This window comes from Megalopta genalis, chromosome 1, assembly GCF_051020955.1.
Source record: "Megalopta genalis isolate 19385.01 chromosome 1, iyMegGena1_principal, whole genome shotgun sequence".
NCBI lineage: Eukaryota > Metazoa > Arthropoda > Insecta > Hymenoptera > Halictidae > Megalopta > Megalopta genalis.
This window is the reverse complement of record NC_135013.1, coordinates 30,035,889-30,054,960: the sequence shown is the minus strand read 5'-3', so window position 1 is coordinate 30,054,960 and position 19,072 is coordinate 30,035,889. Positions and strand designations below refer to the sequence as shown.

Below are 19,072 nucleotides of genomic sequence, written 5' to 3'. Positions count from 1 at the left end.
GAAAAGGAGACACGATTATTCGAGCCTTACAGCTCGATCAGAGCAGTTTTTATAGTTGTCGACTAAGCTGGTATAATAATAAAATATAAAAATGGGACAATTCGGGAAGAGGAGATGCGATTATTCGAGCCTCGCGGTTTATTCTTATAGTTATAAATTGTCCACAATTATAAAAACGAGCCGCAAGGCCCGAATAATCCATTTAAAGCCATTTAAAACCAAATTGTCCATTTTAGTGGACGATCCGAGCGTCAGTAAGGGAGACATTACTTGTCGCATTTATTTGTACATAAACGAAAGTGCAGCTAATTTTCGGGAGACTCGTCGACGCAATTTCGTTCAAAGTCTGCCGAAATGTCTACAGGATGATGTCCTTGATCATCGCGTTCGAGTGTCCCGGGCCCACGGTGTCCGATTATATCCGCGAAGTTACGTAAAACGTTTGTCTCCGTTTCCGCGATCCGGCCTATGGATCGCGATCCATCGATCCGAGCTACCCACCCGGCGGATCGATTCGCCACGGTGATTGCTCTCGGTTCGCGTGCCTCGGATCACTTCTTACTTACACTCCATTACTTTATTTCATTTTCGTCGCCGTGTCTAACGAGCAACCAGCCTCCACGGCGTCCGTCGCGGCGCACGGCCAGAAGACGGTCTCGGTAATTAGCGTTTAGTAATTAGCAATTAGCCGGGTGAGCCTTCGTATGCAAGAAGCCGGGTAATCAGCGTATTGTGCGCAAGGATGAAGGAAATACGCATGCAAATGGGGGGCCGGGCTTGTAACGGTGGAGCAGAACCTGTCTCGTCTCCCCGAGACGTTTTCTTCCCGCTGATAACCAATTCCACGATGGAAATCATCCGCGAAGCCTACCGAACCCTGTTAGACCGAGCTGCGCCCGGATAATTCTACGTGGCGAATCGGGAACGCGTGTCCTTGAACGGACAGAGCCCGAAGAGCTCGGGGGACCGCTCGGTCTCTCGGGGTTCGCGAAGCTAGTATCGTTCTCTCTTCTAGGACATTTCTTGGACTCTTTCGGACAGGGCAGATAGAAGTTTCCGGCGATCGAGAGATCGGTCGAACCGCATCGATCGCTCTTCGCCGGCGCTCCCGAAGGTCTCGAGTCCGACTAAACGCGGCAGGGTTATCGACTCCTCGGCGTAACCGCGCGCATTCGTTCCCGCGTGAAATAGAAACGCCGGGTTCGCCGGGATAATTAGCGGTCGCATAATTAATTGGTCGTGGCGACTGTAAGCCTCGCGTAGGTGTACGGCCAAGCCGTTGATTAGAAAAGCGTGGCGTTTCCTGGCGAGGGTGATTCCCGCACACACACACGCTCGCGCGCGCGCGCGCACGCTCGCCGTGATCATAGATCGTAATGCAATCGCGACTTCTCCGCGGTACTTCGACCGTGACAAATTCGTTCTCTCTCTCTTTCTCTCTCTCTGTCTCTCTTTTTCTGTTGCTCTCGCTCTCTGTTCTCTCGTCGGGGATCGGCTCTTCATCCGTGGCGAAGGGAACGACCGTGCAACGTCGGGAAGCACCCCGGCAGATCCGGGCCCCGGCGATGTTTTACCTCGTCGTTCTCTATCCGACGAAAGAATTCGATTCACCGCGGGAGTTCGACGCTCGATCAGGCGCGCGTCGCGTCGCGTCGCGTCGTCGGTCGTCGGAGGTACGAAGGGCCCCGCGGGCGCGGCGTCTCGCGGGGCAACAAAAGGGGCCCGCGGGCCCTTCACGGGCTCCGCCGGCTCACGTTTCTCTCGTGGTCCGCGGCACGGTCGCTCACGGGAACGATCCATTATTCCCGGCCTCCCCCCGAAATGCCTTCTGCGGCTCATTATGTCGGCGCGCGTCCCGCCGCGGACCCTGCTTTATATTCCGGCCGGGCCAGTCACGGGAAAATCGATACAATTTCGGCCGTTCGGCCTTTGTTCGGAACGATCGGGCTGCGGTCGGATCGGGCGCCGCGCATAACTGCCCCCCAGACTCTTCTCCCCCGATCCGAATTTTTGTTTCGGCCCGGGTTCCTATTCTCTCGTTTTCGTCGGCCGGGCGAAACTTAACCGTCCGGTCGTCGTTACCGGTACCATTGCCGCGCGTTGGGTATTCAGGCACCGTCTCCTAATTGTACGAAGCGTTCGTGCCGCGACCGAGCAGCCTTCGCGGCCGCGGGTCGACGCGCATACCTATTGTACGCCGGCTTGAATTATTTAGAATCCCGGACCCCATTCGACTCCGTTTCTCGGTCGACCGCGCCGATCGGCCCCCCACCCCATCGTTCGCGTGAACCGAGCGAACGCCGGCGGATCGGCGGAAATCGCGTCCTCTCGTCTCCGTAACAGATATTCGTTTGTATAAGGACGCGTGTCCCCGCGAACGCGATCTCGGTCGATCGTAATCGAGGAGCTGGGCCCGCGTAGGTAGGCGCGTAACAGGTGTATAGTTCCGGGGACCGGAACGGTTATGCGCGGCCGACGCGGATTAATCGGTCCGAAGAGAGAGAGAACAAGAGAGAGAGCGAGAGCGAGAGCCGTGGTGCGATATCGTGGCCGTTGATCGCCGGTTACGATCTGACCGGATCATTTCTCCTTGCACATGGTTTCCGATGAGAGAACACTTTCAGACCGGGTTATCCCGCGGCGAGGCACATTGTCACTGTCCATAAAATCCACGGGGACCTCTGCGTTCGTTCCGCGAGCATCGTGCACCGTGCACAACAGAATCACTGATCTTGATCACTTGTGGTATCACCAGTAACGAAAAGCGTGCGTGCGTTGCGTGCGTGCGTGCGTGCGTGCGGGTGAGCGCGTCGAGTCGCGTCGCGTCGCGTCGGGTCGCGTCACTTGTCCACCCTCTGAGTTTGAAAGAGCACCTGAGAGTCCTCACTGGTTTGAGTTGGGACTTACCTATCCAGGACGGTCGCCGACGACGGACGACCCTGACGACGATGACGATGATCCTGTCCAACGACGTGGTCTCCCGCAGCAGGTGCGGACCCCGCGGACGGCTCGGTCTTGTACGAGAGAAAGAGGAAACGTTGGTTCGAGTTGGTTCGTCGCCGTCGTCGTTCGTCGCCGCACTGCTGCTCCCCCTAAACTAACGCGGAAACTAGACCGAGAAGCGTAGACGTGACCGACGGGGGATCGGCGCGACCGCGGACCGGGGTACACACCGAAACGATATTTAGTCTGTCCCGGCTCCTCTCCCGCACCCTCGTAGAGCGTGTGCGAGGTTCAGAGCGTGTACTGTTCGCCGCTCGGTATATCCCAGTCCCTTCTTTCTCTCTCTCTCTCTTTCTCTTCTGTCCCCTGAAAATTCACCGCGACACCGCACCGAACAGAAGTGAACTACTCGTGCGCCGCCGGTTCACGGTACCTTAAATACCTTGGCAGCCGCGCCGCCGCCACCGCCGCCGCCGCCGCCGCAGCACGCCACCGCCACCACCGCTGTGCGTCGTGCGGCCCCCTACCTCAAACTCGCCCCACGCCGCGCGCGCCGATTGGCGAGGGAGAGGAGCCGATGTGTGCCCGCCGGCTACACCGGACCATGCTCTCTTCTTCTCTCGTGCTCTCATCTTCCTTCTCTCTCTCTCTCTCTCTCTCACGCTCTTTCTTTCTCTCTCTTCTCTCATCTCCTCTCATCTTCTCTCCCTTCCCTACGCCCTTCTTCCGTCTCTCTCTTTTCTCCGCGCCCTCCCTCCCGCACCCCTACCAGCGCGTAACGTGCGTTTCTCTCTTTCGGATGTCTCCTCTCCCTTTTTCTCTCCCTTTTCCCTCACGGGTAATTCAACCACCGGCCAAGAAGAGCAGGGACTCCGCCGTCCTCCTCCTTCTCCTCCTTCTCCTCCTCTTCCTCCTCCTCCTTCTCCTTCGTCTTCCTTTTCTGCTTCTCGTGCCCCCCCGCGCCTTTTTTCTGGATTTCGCCAGGCGACTGTTTCGGCCGAGGAATTCGAGACGGGAATTTGTAGGGCGCGTCTTTGGTATTCGATAGGTTCCGAAGCCGATTCCGGCGTCGTGCCTGGCCGAAGCCGTGGGCCTCTCCTCGAGGGTCGCTCGCAGAGGACGAGGAAGAGTTAGGAGCCGGTGCGAGAGCGCGATGCGCAATCGCCGGTGCGCCGCAGCCGGCAGGAGCCGCTCGCCGAAGCGGAGCCGCGCATTCGCGCTCCGCACGCCGTTGCGTGCGCATCCGTTTTCGGCTCCAGGGTTCACTGGCTCGTCCTCCAAGAAGTTCATCGCTCGGTCCTTGCGGCTCTCGCCGGTCCCTCGCGGATTCTATGAAAGTTCCTGTCTCGTAGACCGCCTTCTCTCTCTCTCTCTCTCTCGCTCTCGCTCTCGCTCTCTCTGTCTCGAAAGTTCCTCCTGGTCTACGCGACAATCCAGGGACAACAGTGCATTGCGAAGGTAGCCAGCAGGTACACGTTCTCGATTTTCGTATGACTCATTAGGCTCGTAGGACAATGTCGAAATTATGTTAAGGTCTATCCGGGATTTCGTTGCGAGATCGATAAATGCCGTTCAATGTCCAATTCGCTGACTCACTCTAAGCGGAAAGCGCGTCGATCGGCGCGCGCGGGGGGACACGCGATTCCATGGATCTACGGGCGGATCGAAACGGGCTTCGAGTTCTTGGAACGTCACCGGTCAGGGTCCGTTCCTCGAACCTTCCTTCGGTCACTGATGGATCGATCTCTTGCTCCCGGAGTTCAGCCGCTTCCTAGATACGTACCAGCCTTCCCTACCGCACGCGTCCCTCCGCGGACTTTCCGATTCTTCTGGGCTAACGCGGGATTTTGCCCGTTCCGCAAGTTCCATGACCTTCGTTCCGAGGTCTTCTCTGGCTGCCGCGATATCGATAGTTTAAATCTTCGAGATAGAACTTCGGCGCGGAGGCGACTTATTCCACGGGTTGCACGCGTGGAATTTGTACCGAAGGCCACGACATGCTCGTCGTTTTTCTCATTGTTTGAGTTATGTCAAGGTTATTTATGTTATATAATTAATATTGTATTCTATATAATACTATTATATATAGTTATATTAATTGTTTGAGTTATGTCAAGGTTATATATGTTATATAATTAATATATTGTATTCTCTCTCTATATAATACTATTATATATAGTTATATTAATTTAGCTTTGTTTCTAAGATAGTACCATCGGTGCCTTCAAAGATTCTTGAACAGAATAACGAAAAATGGCCATTCGGGTAAATCGAGTTTATATCATATATAGTATTTTTATTATATATAGTATATTTTTATTATATACATTATTATTGAGTTTATATTATATATAGTTATATTAATCTAGCTTTGTTTCTAAGATAGTACCATCGGTACTTTCAAAGATTCTTGAACAGAGTAACGAAAAATGGCCATTCGGTTAAATTGAGTTTATATCATATGTAGTATTTTTATTATATATAGTATATTTTTATTATATACATTATTATTGAGTTTATATTATATATAGTTATATTAATCTAGCTTTTTCTCTAAGACAGTACTATCGGTACTTTCAAAAATGGCCATTCGGGTAAATTGTTGTACTTTCCCGTGGTTTTTATACTTTAATTTCGTTTGTTCGAGGAACTTCGCATTTTGATTTTCGATATTTCTGAGCGAATATCTTCCATAATATGTAACAGCCTGTATATATTTGGTACGCGATGATTATTTCATAATAATCAGTGTATTATCGTCTCAGTTCCATTCAATTTTTGATCATTTTGTACGTTTTCCTGGAAATACCGCGAAATACCGACCGTCCGGTTTTTCGACAATATTACATCGACTTATATTTTCGATATAAAAATAGTCACGAAAACATAAACAAAAGATATGAATATTCATAAGATATGAACCCTTCGATCAACTCAATTTTCAACTGAGTTTCGGACAAATTTTGTGTTACCAGACATAATTTTTTCAAATAATTCACAAGACGAATGAACAAATATGCAACTTAAAGAAAGCAATATTTTCTCACAGTTAAAGGACGTATCTGTTCGACTCAACGAAATATACTGCCACATTGCGAATCCCATATGCTGTACAAAAATTCGAGAAAATCATTTGCTTCTGTAATTGTTCCACGGAACAGGTGAACCGTAATTGCATACATTAACCCTCTGCACTGGAAGCCATTTAACTTCCAGAACGCAGTCGTTTCTTCTGACCTAGAATATTTCCCTTCTATGAATATGAAATTAAGTGCTTCAGCGCCGACCACGATCGAGTCGTTAGCGATTTACAAAATCCGAAAACGGAAGTAATGTGACAAAAAATATTTTGAAACAACATTCGTCAGTTTTTAGTGTCCCTTTAGCTAATTAATAGAATAATTAACACTCAATTGCTACGTCTATTCGGACTCACGCGACCGATATTAGCGGCCTCATAGACCAGCTAATATTCATTATTATTATTATTTTTATTATTATTATTACTATTATTATTATTATTATTATTATTATTATTATTATTATTATTATTATTATTATTATTATTATTATTTTTATTATTATTATTATTATTATTATTATTATTATTATTATTATTATTATTATTATTATTATTATTATTATTATTACTATTATTACTACTACTACTACTACTACTACTACTACTACTACTACTACTACTACTACTACTATTACTACTACTACTACTACTACTACTATTATTATTATTATTATTACTACTACTACTGTTACTATTATTATTATTATTATTATTATTATTATTATTATTATTATTAAGATTATTACTACTACTACTACTACTACTATTATTATTATTATTAATATTATAGTTACGAAAACGTGAAATAAAAATGTCAAGATCAATTGTTCCCGCAACAATGCCGAAGGTATCCAAGTTCGGCCGAGCACAATTGCTCTTCGAGCCGCGTGATCGCGACGCGTGAATAAGTAATTATTGGTAGGAGCAGTTAAAAAAGTCGAACGGCCGGTACGCGAAACTGCTCGCATCATCCTGATTCGAAGAGGGAGCGTGTGATGATGATTCATCGGGCCGTAGAAGCGACTTCAATACAGAGAATCTCGGTTTCGAGATGCCGGGGCGTAGCCGAGGGACGCCGGGTTCGACGGGTTCGATTTCATCGTTAATCTGGCCGTTCTATCTGTATGAATCGGCTTTCACGATATCCCGTGGAAGCCACTTGACACCTCCATCGTTCTCGATTCCACGCGTCGCGGCCGTCCACGCCACGTATCCGAAAGGAGCCAGGCCGCTGCGTGCAGGCTCTTCTAATATATTCGCGACGCGAGGAAGTCCATCCGCGCGGCGCGGACGCGGACGCGGCGCGGGGCGGTCACCGGCCGGGCACAACCTGCCGGCCGTAAAACAGCGCCGGAGATCTCCTCCGGGCCCACGGTGTCGTCCGGCGGGATATTCGAGACGTCGTTTTCCACCTGGGTTCACCTTGGGTTCGGTTCAGTTCGGCCGGCAGATGGCGGGGAGAATTCGGTTCAGCGAACCGCGGCGAACGGCCGCCGTAATTCTTACCCGGTCGCGTTCGGCGTTCGAGCCGGTTGCGTCGCGTTGCCGCGGATCGGTGCCATTGACACTGACATAATAACGCGGACCGGGTCACGGCTGCTGAGACGGTGAAATCGGCGCGTCGATCGACGCCTCGTCGGGCCCCAGATAGACGGGCCCGCGAGCAGCCGAGCTGCTGTTGCTGCCGCTGCTGCTGGCTCCTCTTGTCTTCTTGCTCCGGCGATCGTTCGCCGAGGGAAATGATCGGAGGAGCCGACGCGCGACGGGAAAACGGGAGACCGGAGAGGAAACGGGGGCTAGAAAGAGAGGAGAGGAGACACACAGAGTGTCTTGGACAAGACTCGGTGAACTTGACCTGGATCCGGCACCAAGCACGGCAGAAAGAATCGTTCGTTCGTTCGTTCGTCGTCGGCTCTCCTTCCCGCGGAACGGAGAAAGGAGAAAGAGCGGGATGGAGGAAATTACTTTCGATTTCGAGCTCTTGGGATCGGTTACACTTTCTCCCCATCGTTGCTGCCTTCGTCGAGGTCGTCGACGCCGCTTCCTTCCTCCTCTTTCGCGGCCAAGTCCATCGTTACGTGACTCTTCCGCAGGTCAAGGCCGGGCCTTCGATGACCTCGGCCTTAAGGCAAGTTCACGATCGATCGGTTTCACGGGCTTGCGACTTTCGACCGGATCCCGTCGATTCGACCGACTTTCCCTTGGTCAGAGACTCCACGTGGAAACCACGGCGAACCTTTTGAGATCGTTCGGGGATTTCTGTTTGGCAGTCGGAGGTTGGTTAGTGTAGCTGTCGAGGATGCAGCGATTTTTTGTGATTTATTCCTGCAGAGTTTGTCAGTGCTTAGATAATATACGAGCTATTAATTACAATGCTGCGAAGCTTATTAACCAGTTAAGCGCGTTTTTCGTGTATACACGTCGAACCAAATCTCTTATTACGGTGCGTTCGACGTGTGTTTACTCGTCGTTGTGTCTTTTTTGTTTATGTATTTTATTATTATCTGAGGATTTTTCAGTTTATAGTAACAATAAATTTTCGGAGATAAATTGTTAAGTTTTTCTTAAATAAAAATGTAGTTCTTCTTCGTTTTTTCATAAAATTTGTAATAGGACTTGTAATATTTACTTAAATTTTGTTACGCCGACTGCACAAAAAATCTGCTATTTTCACGATTTCGAATCGTTCGCAGCTCGCAACGACGTTCACCGAACTCGATGAAATTTTCGGTACGCGTATCAATGATCCACGAAAAATCGTACCGAGATCTACAAAATAAAGTGTTCGAAGTTTAATTATTCGAACAAACAAGTTAAAGAAGTACGAGTTCTTTTTACTTTTCTTTCGCCGTTCAATTTCAATTTTTGCAAAAATCTTTCGACGATTCTTTATCGAACTCGATCCGCTAACGTTATCGAACGAATTCGAGTCGTTTTGGTCGAATGTTTCGGAAATTGATCGCGAAAATTGATATCGAAAATTTTCGGTACGCGTATCAATGATCCACAAAAAATCGTACCGAGATCTACAAAATAAAGTGTTCGAAGTTTAATTATTCGAACGAACACGTTAAAGAAGTACGAGTTCTTTTTATTTTTCTTTCGCCGTTCAATTTGAATTTTTGCAAACATCTTTCGACGATTCTTTATCGAACTCGACCCGCTAACGTTATCGAACGAATTCGAGTCATTTTGGTCGAATGTTTCGAAAACTGATACCGAAAATTTTCGGTACACGTATCAATGATCCACGAAAAATCGTACCGAGATCTACAAAATAAATTGTTCGAAGTTTAATTATTCGAACAAACAAGTTAACCCTAGAAAGATAACCATATGACAACGTACGTAAAAGATAACCATACGCTTCAGAGGCGCATGCTTTTCTAAGGCGTCAATTTTATACTAACAATGGATATTTATTTAAGTTAATCTAGTCATTTTAAAGGTTTGGCATTATTGTAAAAATAAAATGCATTTATATTATATTTTTTTATATTTTAAGTAATTTTAAACTTAAATCACTAGACCTCTATGAAAAATTAACAAAAATCAACAGTCTTCGCAGGCGCCTCTGCGACGTAGGTTATCTTTCTCGGGTTAAAGAAGTACGAGTCCTTTCTATTTTTCTTTCGCCGTTCAATTTGAATTCTTTATCGAACTCGACCCGCTAACGTTATCGAACGAATTCGAGTCGTTTTGGTCGAATGTTTCGAAAATTGCTCGCGCGTTGAAAAGTGTCCGGGTGTATTCGTGACCGACTGTACGCGTATTTGGCGCGTAGGTGCGCGTATCAACGCCCAAGGAAAATCGAGGAACACAAGCATTTAAGAGCTCGTCTGGTCGCTGGAATCTCGGGCTTTAGCGGCGCAATCCCCGGCAAAGCCCTGACGTAACGTGACCCGCGGAGTGATTTAACCGAAACGCGTGGGTGGCGCATTAAGCAACCGTGAATGCAACTTAAACAAGTGCAAGTGCGGCACTCGAGCACGCCACTTTTCGCGCGAACTGCACCGACATGACGGCGATCAGGCGAGTTGACGACCGACCTTGCGACGTTTCGCTGGCTGCATTCCCCGCGACGGAACGTCATCCGCTGTTACCCGAGCAAATTATCGATCCGAAATCTCGTTGACGTCATCCGATCGGCATAATAGTTGTCGGCAGACCGCGGATCGTTATGCAAAATGAAAGATTGTCTGCGCAAGGCACAGGAGCCACGCGTCTTCTCATCTTCTTTGTCGTTTCATCAAGTTTAAAACAATGCAACAGAAGCGTGCGCCATGGAGAATTCTATTTATTTTATGGATAATTTTATTTACCAGTTTTTTACTCGGACACTTTTCCTGGACACGTTAATCTTTCCTTAATTTTAATTAATTGTCAGAAACCGGAGAATCGAATGACAATGTTTTTATTGCATTTTTGTCAAGAATTAGTGAGCTCGTAACAGTAAGCTTAGTAGCTCGTAAATCGGTCAACGTATTTTAATTGTGCTCCAAAAGAATACAGTACAGTATTGTAATAGATTACTTTTGGTTAATTGCACTTAAGATCGCGATGAAAGATTACTCGTTCTCCGCGCGCGCGCGCCACGGGTTTTTATTCCCTTTGGGATTCTTTTTTGGTAATGCTTCTTAACGGAGTTTCTAAATGGAGTAACTAAATTTTGTGACGATAACAGAAATTTTGTCTATCAAAAGATCTTCCGTGCTTCGGCTGTTCCGTTTCTCCAAGTTATAAAACAGCTTATCTGGAATTTCCGAAACAACGAAGAGCATCGTCGTATTTCGAATAATGAGAAAATGGTTTTCACGCTTGTAAGAATAATTCATGAGCTGTTTCTTTCAGGTTGCCTGTGTGTGCGTGTGTGTATCTGCCACGTCTTGAGGTACTAAACACCTGGTTTGTACCCGGAAGCTTGCAATCGTGTACACGTACCTTGATTAACGAACATTCCCCAATCTCGACGCATTGAATGGCGCTTTCCCAACGATAGTGCCTTTCAGAGTGTGTTACACGCGGCGTGTTAATCGATTTCCGCGACACGGGATTCGGAAGTACTCTACGAACGGTAATTTTGCGTGCCGGGCGATATTAGTCCTTTCATAAGAAAATGATATTCTAATTACAGAATGATATAATAATAATTGTTCTACGAACGCGTTAAGTGCGAAAAATCAATCCACGAAATTCCCACGAAATCAAAGTTATTTAATCGCTGAAACTGAAACTGAAAATTTGAAAATTTATTATGGTATATGGTATTTAACGCTTATGCGTTCTGAACGTCATTGTGAAATTCGGTTTGTGCGAATTTGAAATAAAAATGAGTAATGAATAATATATATAATAATAGTATAATATATATAATATAATATATAGTAATATAAATAATAATATAATATATATAATTTTAATATATATAATAATATAAAATAAAAATAATATAATACATAATATAAAAAAATAAGTATAATATAAAATAAAATAAAATAAGTATAAATAAATATAACATAAAAATCGAGTAACATTTTCTGCATACTTTCACCATTGATACTCCGAATTTCTCGATTGTTTTAAACCGTAGAATCAATGTAACGTAAGATATCCGTGAATAATATAGAATTTACGAAAATCGCGCGTCGTTTACGTTCAAAGAAAAACATACCGAACTCTCTCGAAGTATGTATTACATTGCTGCATTATTCATTGACACACGATGGGATTACTGTTACTCTTGTGAATGCCCGCATTTGAATAAAGCAGTCGTAGAGCCACGCTCTAGCTCGTTACCTTCACTTATTATTTCCAATTGAATGTAAAAAAGAAGAGAAAAGAAAAGAAAATGGTTAACACAAATTACAATATATTTGCATAGTTATTCCCGGATTCATTAATACTTCTAGCTCCTCCCGTGCGTGCCGCCCGATTCTTCATTTGAATATACCAGTTTGCGGTAATGACTGGATACAGTTATTAATTGCCATTATTAGATCGTCGTTTTAACGCTAATTGCCCGCGGCAAGTGAGAAAGTTCTCAGAATTTAGCGGTGTTATTGATGCAATCAACGAAGAGATTAGGAAACGGTAGAATCGCCTAACCGATCCGTAGCGTACAAACAAACGATCTATGGAGCAGATCAAAGAAATCTTAAAAACGGACCACGTGGATCACCGTGGCGTAAACCATCGGTATTTATAAGTCGGCGATGAATGGAATCTAAAAGTCACAGACGTCCGCGCCCTATTTTTCTCCGGATGACAGCCGCTCACGTTCGTCGGCGACCATCTGTCACGTGTTCTGGTAAAATGCTATTGATATGAATGATATAAATAATTGCTATTGATACCGTAGAAACTACTACTGCTATAAATAATTTCGTTCAGCTTGGAAATATCTCTCGATAAGAACACTAATAATTTCATGCCGCATCGAGATCGTAGTATCTTAAAAATATCCTTTGTTACAGAATCTTTTTCCGTTCTTCGATGTCCTATTTTCACAATAATCGCTGGATATTTCTGATCACAAGACTGTACATGTAACGGGATCATTGATATTCGCGAGCTTTTATCGAACATGCGAAAATAAATATCGAATGTTGTGCCATTATTTTCCGGACTGAGGACGCAACCATAAAATGAAACCAATATTTGCCCTCTCCTTCGATAACAATTTTCGTAACATTATTTTAGCAAATCGGGTTTCACGAAATAAAAATTTCGAGCGAGGACGAAATATCTATCGAAATCGTTTCATTTAACGAATTCCGTTCAATACATAGTATTATATTTTTATCATAATAATATCATGTATTGCTATTGCTATACAAAATTATTATTATATATTATATAATAATAACAAAATTATTATTATATATTATATAATTAAATTATTAATTATATTATCATATAATATAAAAATTTCGAGCAAGGACGAAATATCTATCGAAATCGTTTCATTTAATGAATTCCGTTCAATACATAGTATTATATTTCTATCATAATAATATCATGTATTGCTATTGCTATACAAAATTATCATTATATACTATATAATAATAAAAAATTATATTATATAATAATAATTTTGTATGCAACAATAGATCGAATAATAATAAAAAAATATATGCAACGATTTCAAGAGAAGTTCTCCAAAGAAATATATTGAAAAAAGCGACGTAAAAATAAATCCGCGAACAGTCGCGAACGCCAAAAATTCTATTACCCTGTATATAAAGTCCACCCGTGGATGGCTAATTGATAAATTCGATAGCTCGGCCGAGCTTGGACGAACTCCATTCGAAATCGGCCGTCCGTCCCGTGACACGTTTCAATTGCTGCTTCGGTTTTATTTTTTTTTTCAATCCGCGCGTCGGGTTCTTCCGGTCACGGGGGTCGGGACGCGGGGCGAGATGTCTTGTCCCCCGACGTGACAGAGTTTCGTGGACTTTCGGGACGCTTTTCCACGAAAGAGGGTAAATTCTGCGAGATAGTTCTCGCAAGGGGGACGAAGGAAATCAATAGCGTTGCTAGGGCTGGCCGGAGAGTATGGGACGATGATGCTTTTAAAGCCCAAGCATCCGGAGCTCTCTGTGTACGCAGAATGCTCTTAACACACAGCATCGCGGGACGCCTTCCTTTCAAATATTCCGGCCGTGGAAAATGTAATTCCATAAAATCGGCATTAATCAGGGGACAGCGGCGTGGCGCGGCGTTGGCGCGGTGCGGCGCGGCGTTCCGCCTGGATTCCTTTTTGTGTCTGCCGACGGATTACGCGTGTCCTCCCGCTGGCCTCGTAAATTTCATTACCGGCTCGGGCTTTTACTACGATAATACACCGCGAAAATTTCAATCATTGTGAAAGGATACACGCGGCCCCCGCGCATGATTCAAAAACGATGACGGGATTTTCTGCCGCCGGTGAAGTCGTTAATGAACGCGAGCTCCGTTACCGGCGCGCGAAACCGTCTGTTCTCGCTGTCAGGACGACTAATTATCGTTAATCACGATTTTTCATTAAATATCCGAAGGATTAACGAAACGTTTTGTACACGGGAAAAATTTAATTACGGCGCATTGTTATCGAACGTTCCGATTCTTTGCATCCGATACACGGTGTTCTCATTTTCAATGAAAATGATTTGCAACGCGGGTTGTAATTATCTTCAATAAAACTATTTCGCGAATACTGCAAAATGTCATCTTTAGGTATATTTATTTATTCGTCGACGATGTTACAAAAAAAAGAGAACGGAATAAATAAATCGAAAACGCTAATAATTTTTGTTTCACACAAGCGTTCCCTTATGCTGTCGGGGATGATTAGACGCGAAGATTCGCGGTCTATATTTTGTATTAAATTCCTTCGACATTCGGATTCGCTGACAATTAGACGAAAAGATGAAACGCCGAACAAAAATTCGATTCGCAGGGGGTGCGGATTATAAAGGGGACCGTTAAGTACAGAGTAAAATAAATGGATCCTTTTCGGACGAGCAGGATTAATGGTCGCCGGCCAGTCGAAATTTGGCATCCTAATTACCAGCGTAATTGGAAAATCGACCCTCGACTTTTCCTGCGGGTCCCGCGCCCCCTCGCCCCTCCCCTCGGCGACGTCTCCCATTTCTGAAGTGTCACCAGCCAAAACAACACCCTCGAGATGAAAAACGACTTTAATCTCAACCTGAGCCGTCGATTTCAAGGGGTGGCTCGCGTGTCATGTGCGCGAGGGCGAACGCGAGGGAGGCCGGGGCCGTCTGGCCTCGAATTTCCGGTGACAATAACGCTACGAAATTTTTGGTAATTTATGACGCGTCGTGCCGAAGAAAATAACTTTCGTATTCCGCGGACTTCGAGTCTGTGCCCGTTCGATGTAACAATGGACATGGTCATCGTTACGCTTTTAGGTCCACAGGGTGTCGGGTTATTGGTTTTCACGAAGGGACGCTCGGGGAGACGAAATAAAGAGAAAAAAGTTCTATATGGCTGACTTGTTTATCCCATTACTCGAGTCCGACGGCTCTATAACCGGCGGAGCTATGGAAAAAAGCTCCTTTGTCACGAGATTAGGGTGAAATTTGACTTCGAAACACATTTATTACGGACGTCGCGCGTTCCCCAATGTTCACGAGTGTTTTGACACTCGGTGTAATTCGATTAAGAGCTTCTTATTCCTGTTAGTGTTATGCGAATGTATTATGTAAGAGCTGGATGCAATATTTGCAGATTTGCTATTATTGCTTCGTCGGAAGTTATGTCTTTTTTCTTCTTAATTATTAACGCATTTTTGGATTTTATCTCGAAGTTGAGCGATCTTTTTAATCAGTAAATTATCTCTTTTTGCGAATGTTTTAGCAGGTTCCTGTTTTCGTAGATTATTTAACGAAGCTTAGAATATTGAATTATCATTACAGCATTATTCGATGCGTTAAAGAATTGAAGATAGTATTATTACTCACATTAAATCGTTCTTCCTAATGTTTTCGATAATAAAAAACTACAGATCAATCGTGAATTTCAGTGCAAATTACTGCGAATTTCGTTCGGCCGTAAATAAAACAAAAACTGTATAAAGCCACGTACAGGGTGACTCGCCGAAAACAAACCACCTAAATAATTTGTTAATCTTTCAAATAAGCGGAAATGTTTGTTTTTTGGTTTCAAGAGGCTCATTTACTTGGTATACAGAACTTTCTTTCAGCTTAGAGGATTTGAAGGTGAAGCTAAATATAAAAAAATGGACGACTAAAGTCCTTCGTAATAAACGTTAAAAATTATGATAAATAGAAATTCATTGCAAACACTTCTACATTTCAGTTCATGTCTATGGACACAGTGATCGCCGAGAGATCGCAGAAATCTTTCATTCGGCCGCAAAACACCCGAAAGCGCGATTGAAGGGGTAAACAGGGTGTTATCGAGCACTTCGCGAGTTCAAAGGCAGCCGTCACGGAGAGACTAATTTGCAGGAGCCATAGGTTGCGTAATTTCTTCAATGGTCATACAAATCGAGCGAATCGAGCCGCGTGAATGCGCCTTTGCCACGGAAACGCTTTCATCCCCGCTCGTCGCCGGAGAACGCGTTCCAGCCGAACGGCCGGCTGCGAGCCGTTCCGCACAGACGGATACCGATCGATGGAATTAATGAGTGTACCCGCGCAATTAACGCGTGACGGCCGCTCCCGGGGCTTCCCCTAAAATCGGACGAGCGCGCACAGCTCGGGAAAAACTCGGCCGATCCGCGACCGATCGCACTCGATCGTCCTCGATCGCGCCGCTTCCCCCCCGCCTGATTTTCGATTGAATACTACCCCGCGTGACGTCACCTTATCCCCCGCTCGCACATGTCACACGGCCCACCCCCGCGTAGGGGAAGTCCTTTGTGATCGGCCGCTCGCGGATTAATCGGGATCAATGAGCTGATGAGACAGCTGCGAGCTAAATGGGATCCGTCGTCGCGCCCCGGATCAGGTCCGTGGATTTTCGGCCGCGTGTACGTGGCAGTTGCCGTCGAGCACGCCGAGAGTTTTCCCGGGGAATTAACGGGACCGGGCCCTCGCAGATGGCACAAACGAAATTTTCGCCGGGGACAGGCCGCGGGATGGTCTGATTGTGCGGGCGGATTTACGTGACACGACTTTTGTTTGAGTTTTGATCGATCAGCTGCTCCGCCGGCTGTGGGAAACGCGCAGCCACTGTTCCGCCGGTTCTATCACTCGCAGAAACAATCGATTTTTTTTCGTTTGCCCACTGCGGTTTATCTTCGGCCAGCGAAGGCACTGGGAAACAATAATTTCTCGCCGAAATTCGATTTATCTGGTTTCTTTTTTTTGTATTTGAACGAAATTTCTTTCTGTCGGCGACTACTTGGAACCTCGGAATCCGGAATATTAACCCTTTGCGCTCGAAGCCGTATTGAAAACAGTTTCTCCGACCCACGGTTTTTCCATTTTATATGACCTAGTGCATTTTATGCGTATGAGATTGAATATTGTGACCCGTGCGACGTTTACGCTTTCAATGACTCTTTAAATATAAACAAATTTGATTAGTAAAATTATTTTAGGACGTGGCATAATAATTTGTAATGGCGCCTCGGAGTCGCCACGCGAGCGCAAAGGGTTAACAACTTTGTGTAACTCTGTGATCGGATGCAGCATTACGATGGCAAAAATGTGAAATCGAAGTTGAAACCAATTGTTTGAATTGCTCGCCATAAAATATCGTTCTTGCTATAAAATAAAGTTCTTGCTATACTTTTATGCATGCAAGCGCTTATATTTCAACTGTTTACACGTGTCAGGAGCAATTTTTAGCCTATGTAGAAACAATGTTAACTTCTTAACAAATTAAACTTTAATGAGGCTTATGAAAGAATATATTATATGAGAATATATTATAGAGAAGAATATAAGAATATATAATATAATAATATATATAATATATTATATTATATATTCTTATATTCTCATATAATATATTCTTTCATAAGCCTCATTAAAGTTCATATAATATAAGAATATATAATAATATAATATATATACATATATATTATATTATTATATATTCTTATATTATATGAAAGAATATTATGAAAATAATTAATATAGGACCTATATTTTCCATGAAAGCTTAGACTGTCGATGCCTCTAAAAAATGATGTCTTTATTGGAGAAGATACCGAACATTATATTTAATATTTACATAAATATTTTGATATATTTAATCAAAAGTGGATTTCATCCCCAACCATGGCTGATATTTCCACCCCTGTAAAATGTACGATTCCAGACATAACAAAATGCACGACCGATGAAAGCACATCGAAACGAATGCGCGTATATTTTTAACAAATATTTCTCCGGACAAATAAACACCGAAATTGATATTTGGTCAGAAATTAACCATTTAATCAGAAGTTGGACGAGATTGAAAGAGCTCGGCAACACTCTCGTTCGACGTGTATTATTATACTTTCCTAAAATGTGTTTGCGCGGATTTAATTTGGAAACGAATGACGGAAATTTAATGAACGAACATACCTTTTCCTGATTCGGTAACAGGTTCGAGAAACGAGATACACGCGTACATTCGAACGAAATATTTTTGCAAACGTTAATTCGAACATCATTTCTCGCGTTGCTTCCGCTTTATTTTCTGCAGGTATTCGGAATTTATCGCGAGCATTTTCGCGACGCCGTTTTCTCGTGGGAGAGCTTTCGGCAGGGATCGACGGTCTCGATCATTGACGGCGGCGCGATTACGTTGGCAAGCCGGTTGCGCAGGAAGCACCGAAAAACGGAGCGTTTTCCGTTTCAACGCCTCGGAGCGCGGAGCCGTGAACTTGGCTCGTAAATTACGGCGCCCGTTCGTCTCCCCGGCTCTACTGAATGGAGAACGCTCGAAATTAGGTGTATTTACCTGGTCTCGAGGTTGAGTTTAGCCGCTCGACCGGGTGTAACTATTTCATTTCGACGTTTACGAGGAAATTACTCCAGCTAACGCGGGGCTCCCGGTAATTTCGCGTCATTTTACGCTCCTACCATAAAGCCGAACACCAACCATCGGGAATTACACGATGACTGGCTGTCGATCAGAACCCTGATTTATCGCGTTCGTAGCACTGTTCGCCTCGCTTGATCGATGTTTACTAGATGTTCTTTCTCTTTCCTCTTACTTTAATGCCACGAATGTATTATTCATCGATGCGGAACGGAACGAGATTATAAATGAAATATGACTCCAAAAATATGAAAGGAGAAACACCCCCTCGCGCTCTCCATCAAACCACGGCGTACAATAAGGTCCGTATGAAAAAGGGACGGCAACAGGGGTTGTGCGATACACCCGGACCAAGTTTCGCCTAACCGGAGAACGTAGGCGCGCTCGCTCAGCTCCCTTCCTCGCGCTTTAATACCTCTCCACCTCGTGTCAACAGCCGGCATCATGAAATATTTTCTTCCTCGATAAACAGAACATCCTCGAGACTCGTCGTAATAAAACTTGCCACGTGAACCGAACCCCATAAAGGAAGTTAAATGC

At 44.8% G+C, this 19,072-nt stretch overlaps 1 protein-coding gene across 1 annotated transcript in view; it reads right to left on the bottom strand.

The window, feature by feature from the left end:
* LOC117217987 (uncharacterized) overlaps positions 1 to 3,364 on the bottom strand; it is an 85,359-nt gene extending 81,995 nt beyond the window's left edge. The window contains exon 1 of the mRNA XM_033465942.2: positions 2,908 to 3,364. The gene's annotated coding sequence lies outside the window, so the exon portion shown is untranslated. The remainder of the gene's footprint in view (positions 1 to 2,907) is intronic.
* Positions 3,365 to 19,072: the final 15,708 nt, after the last annotated feature.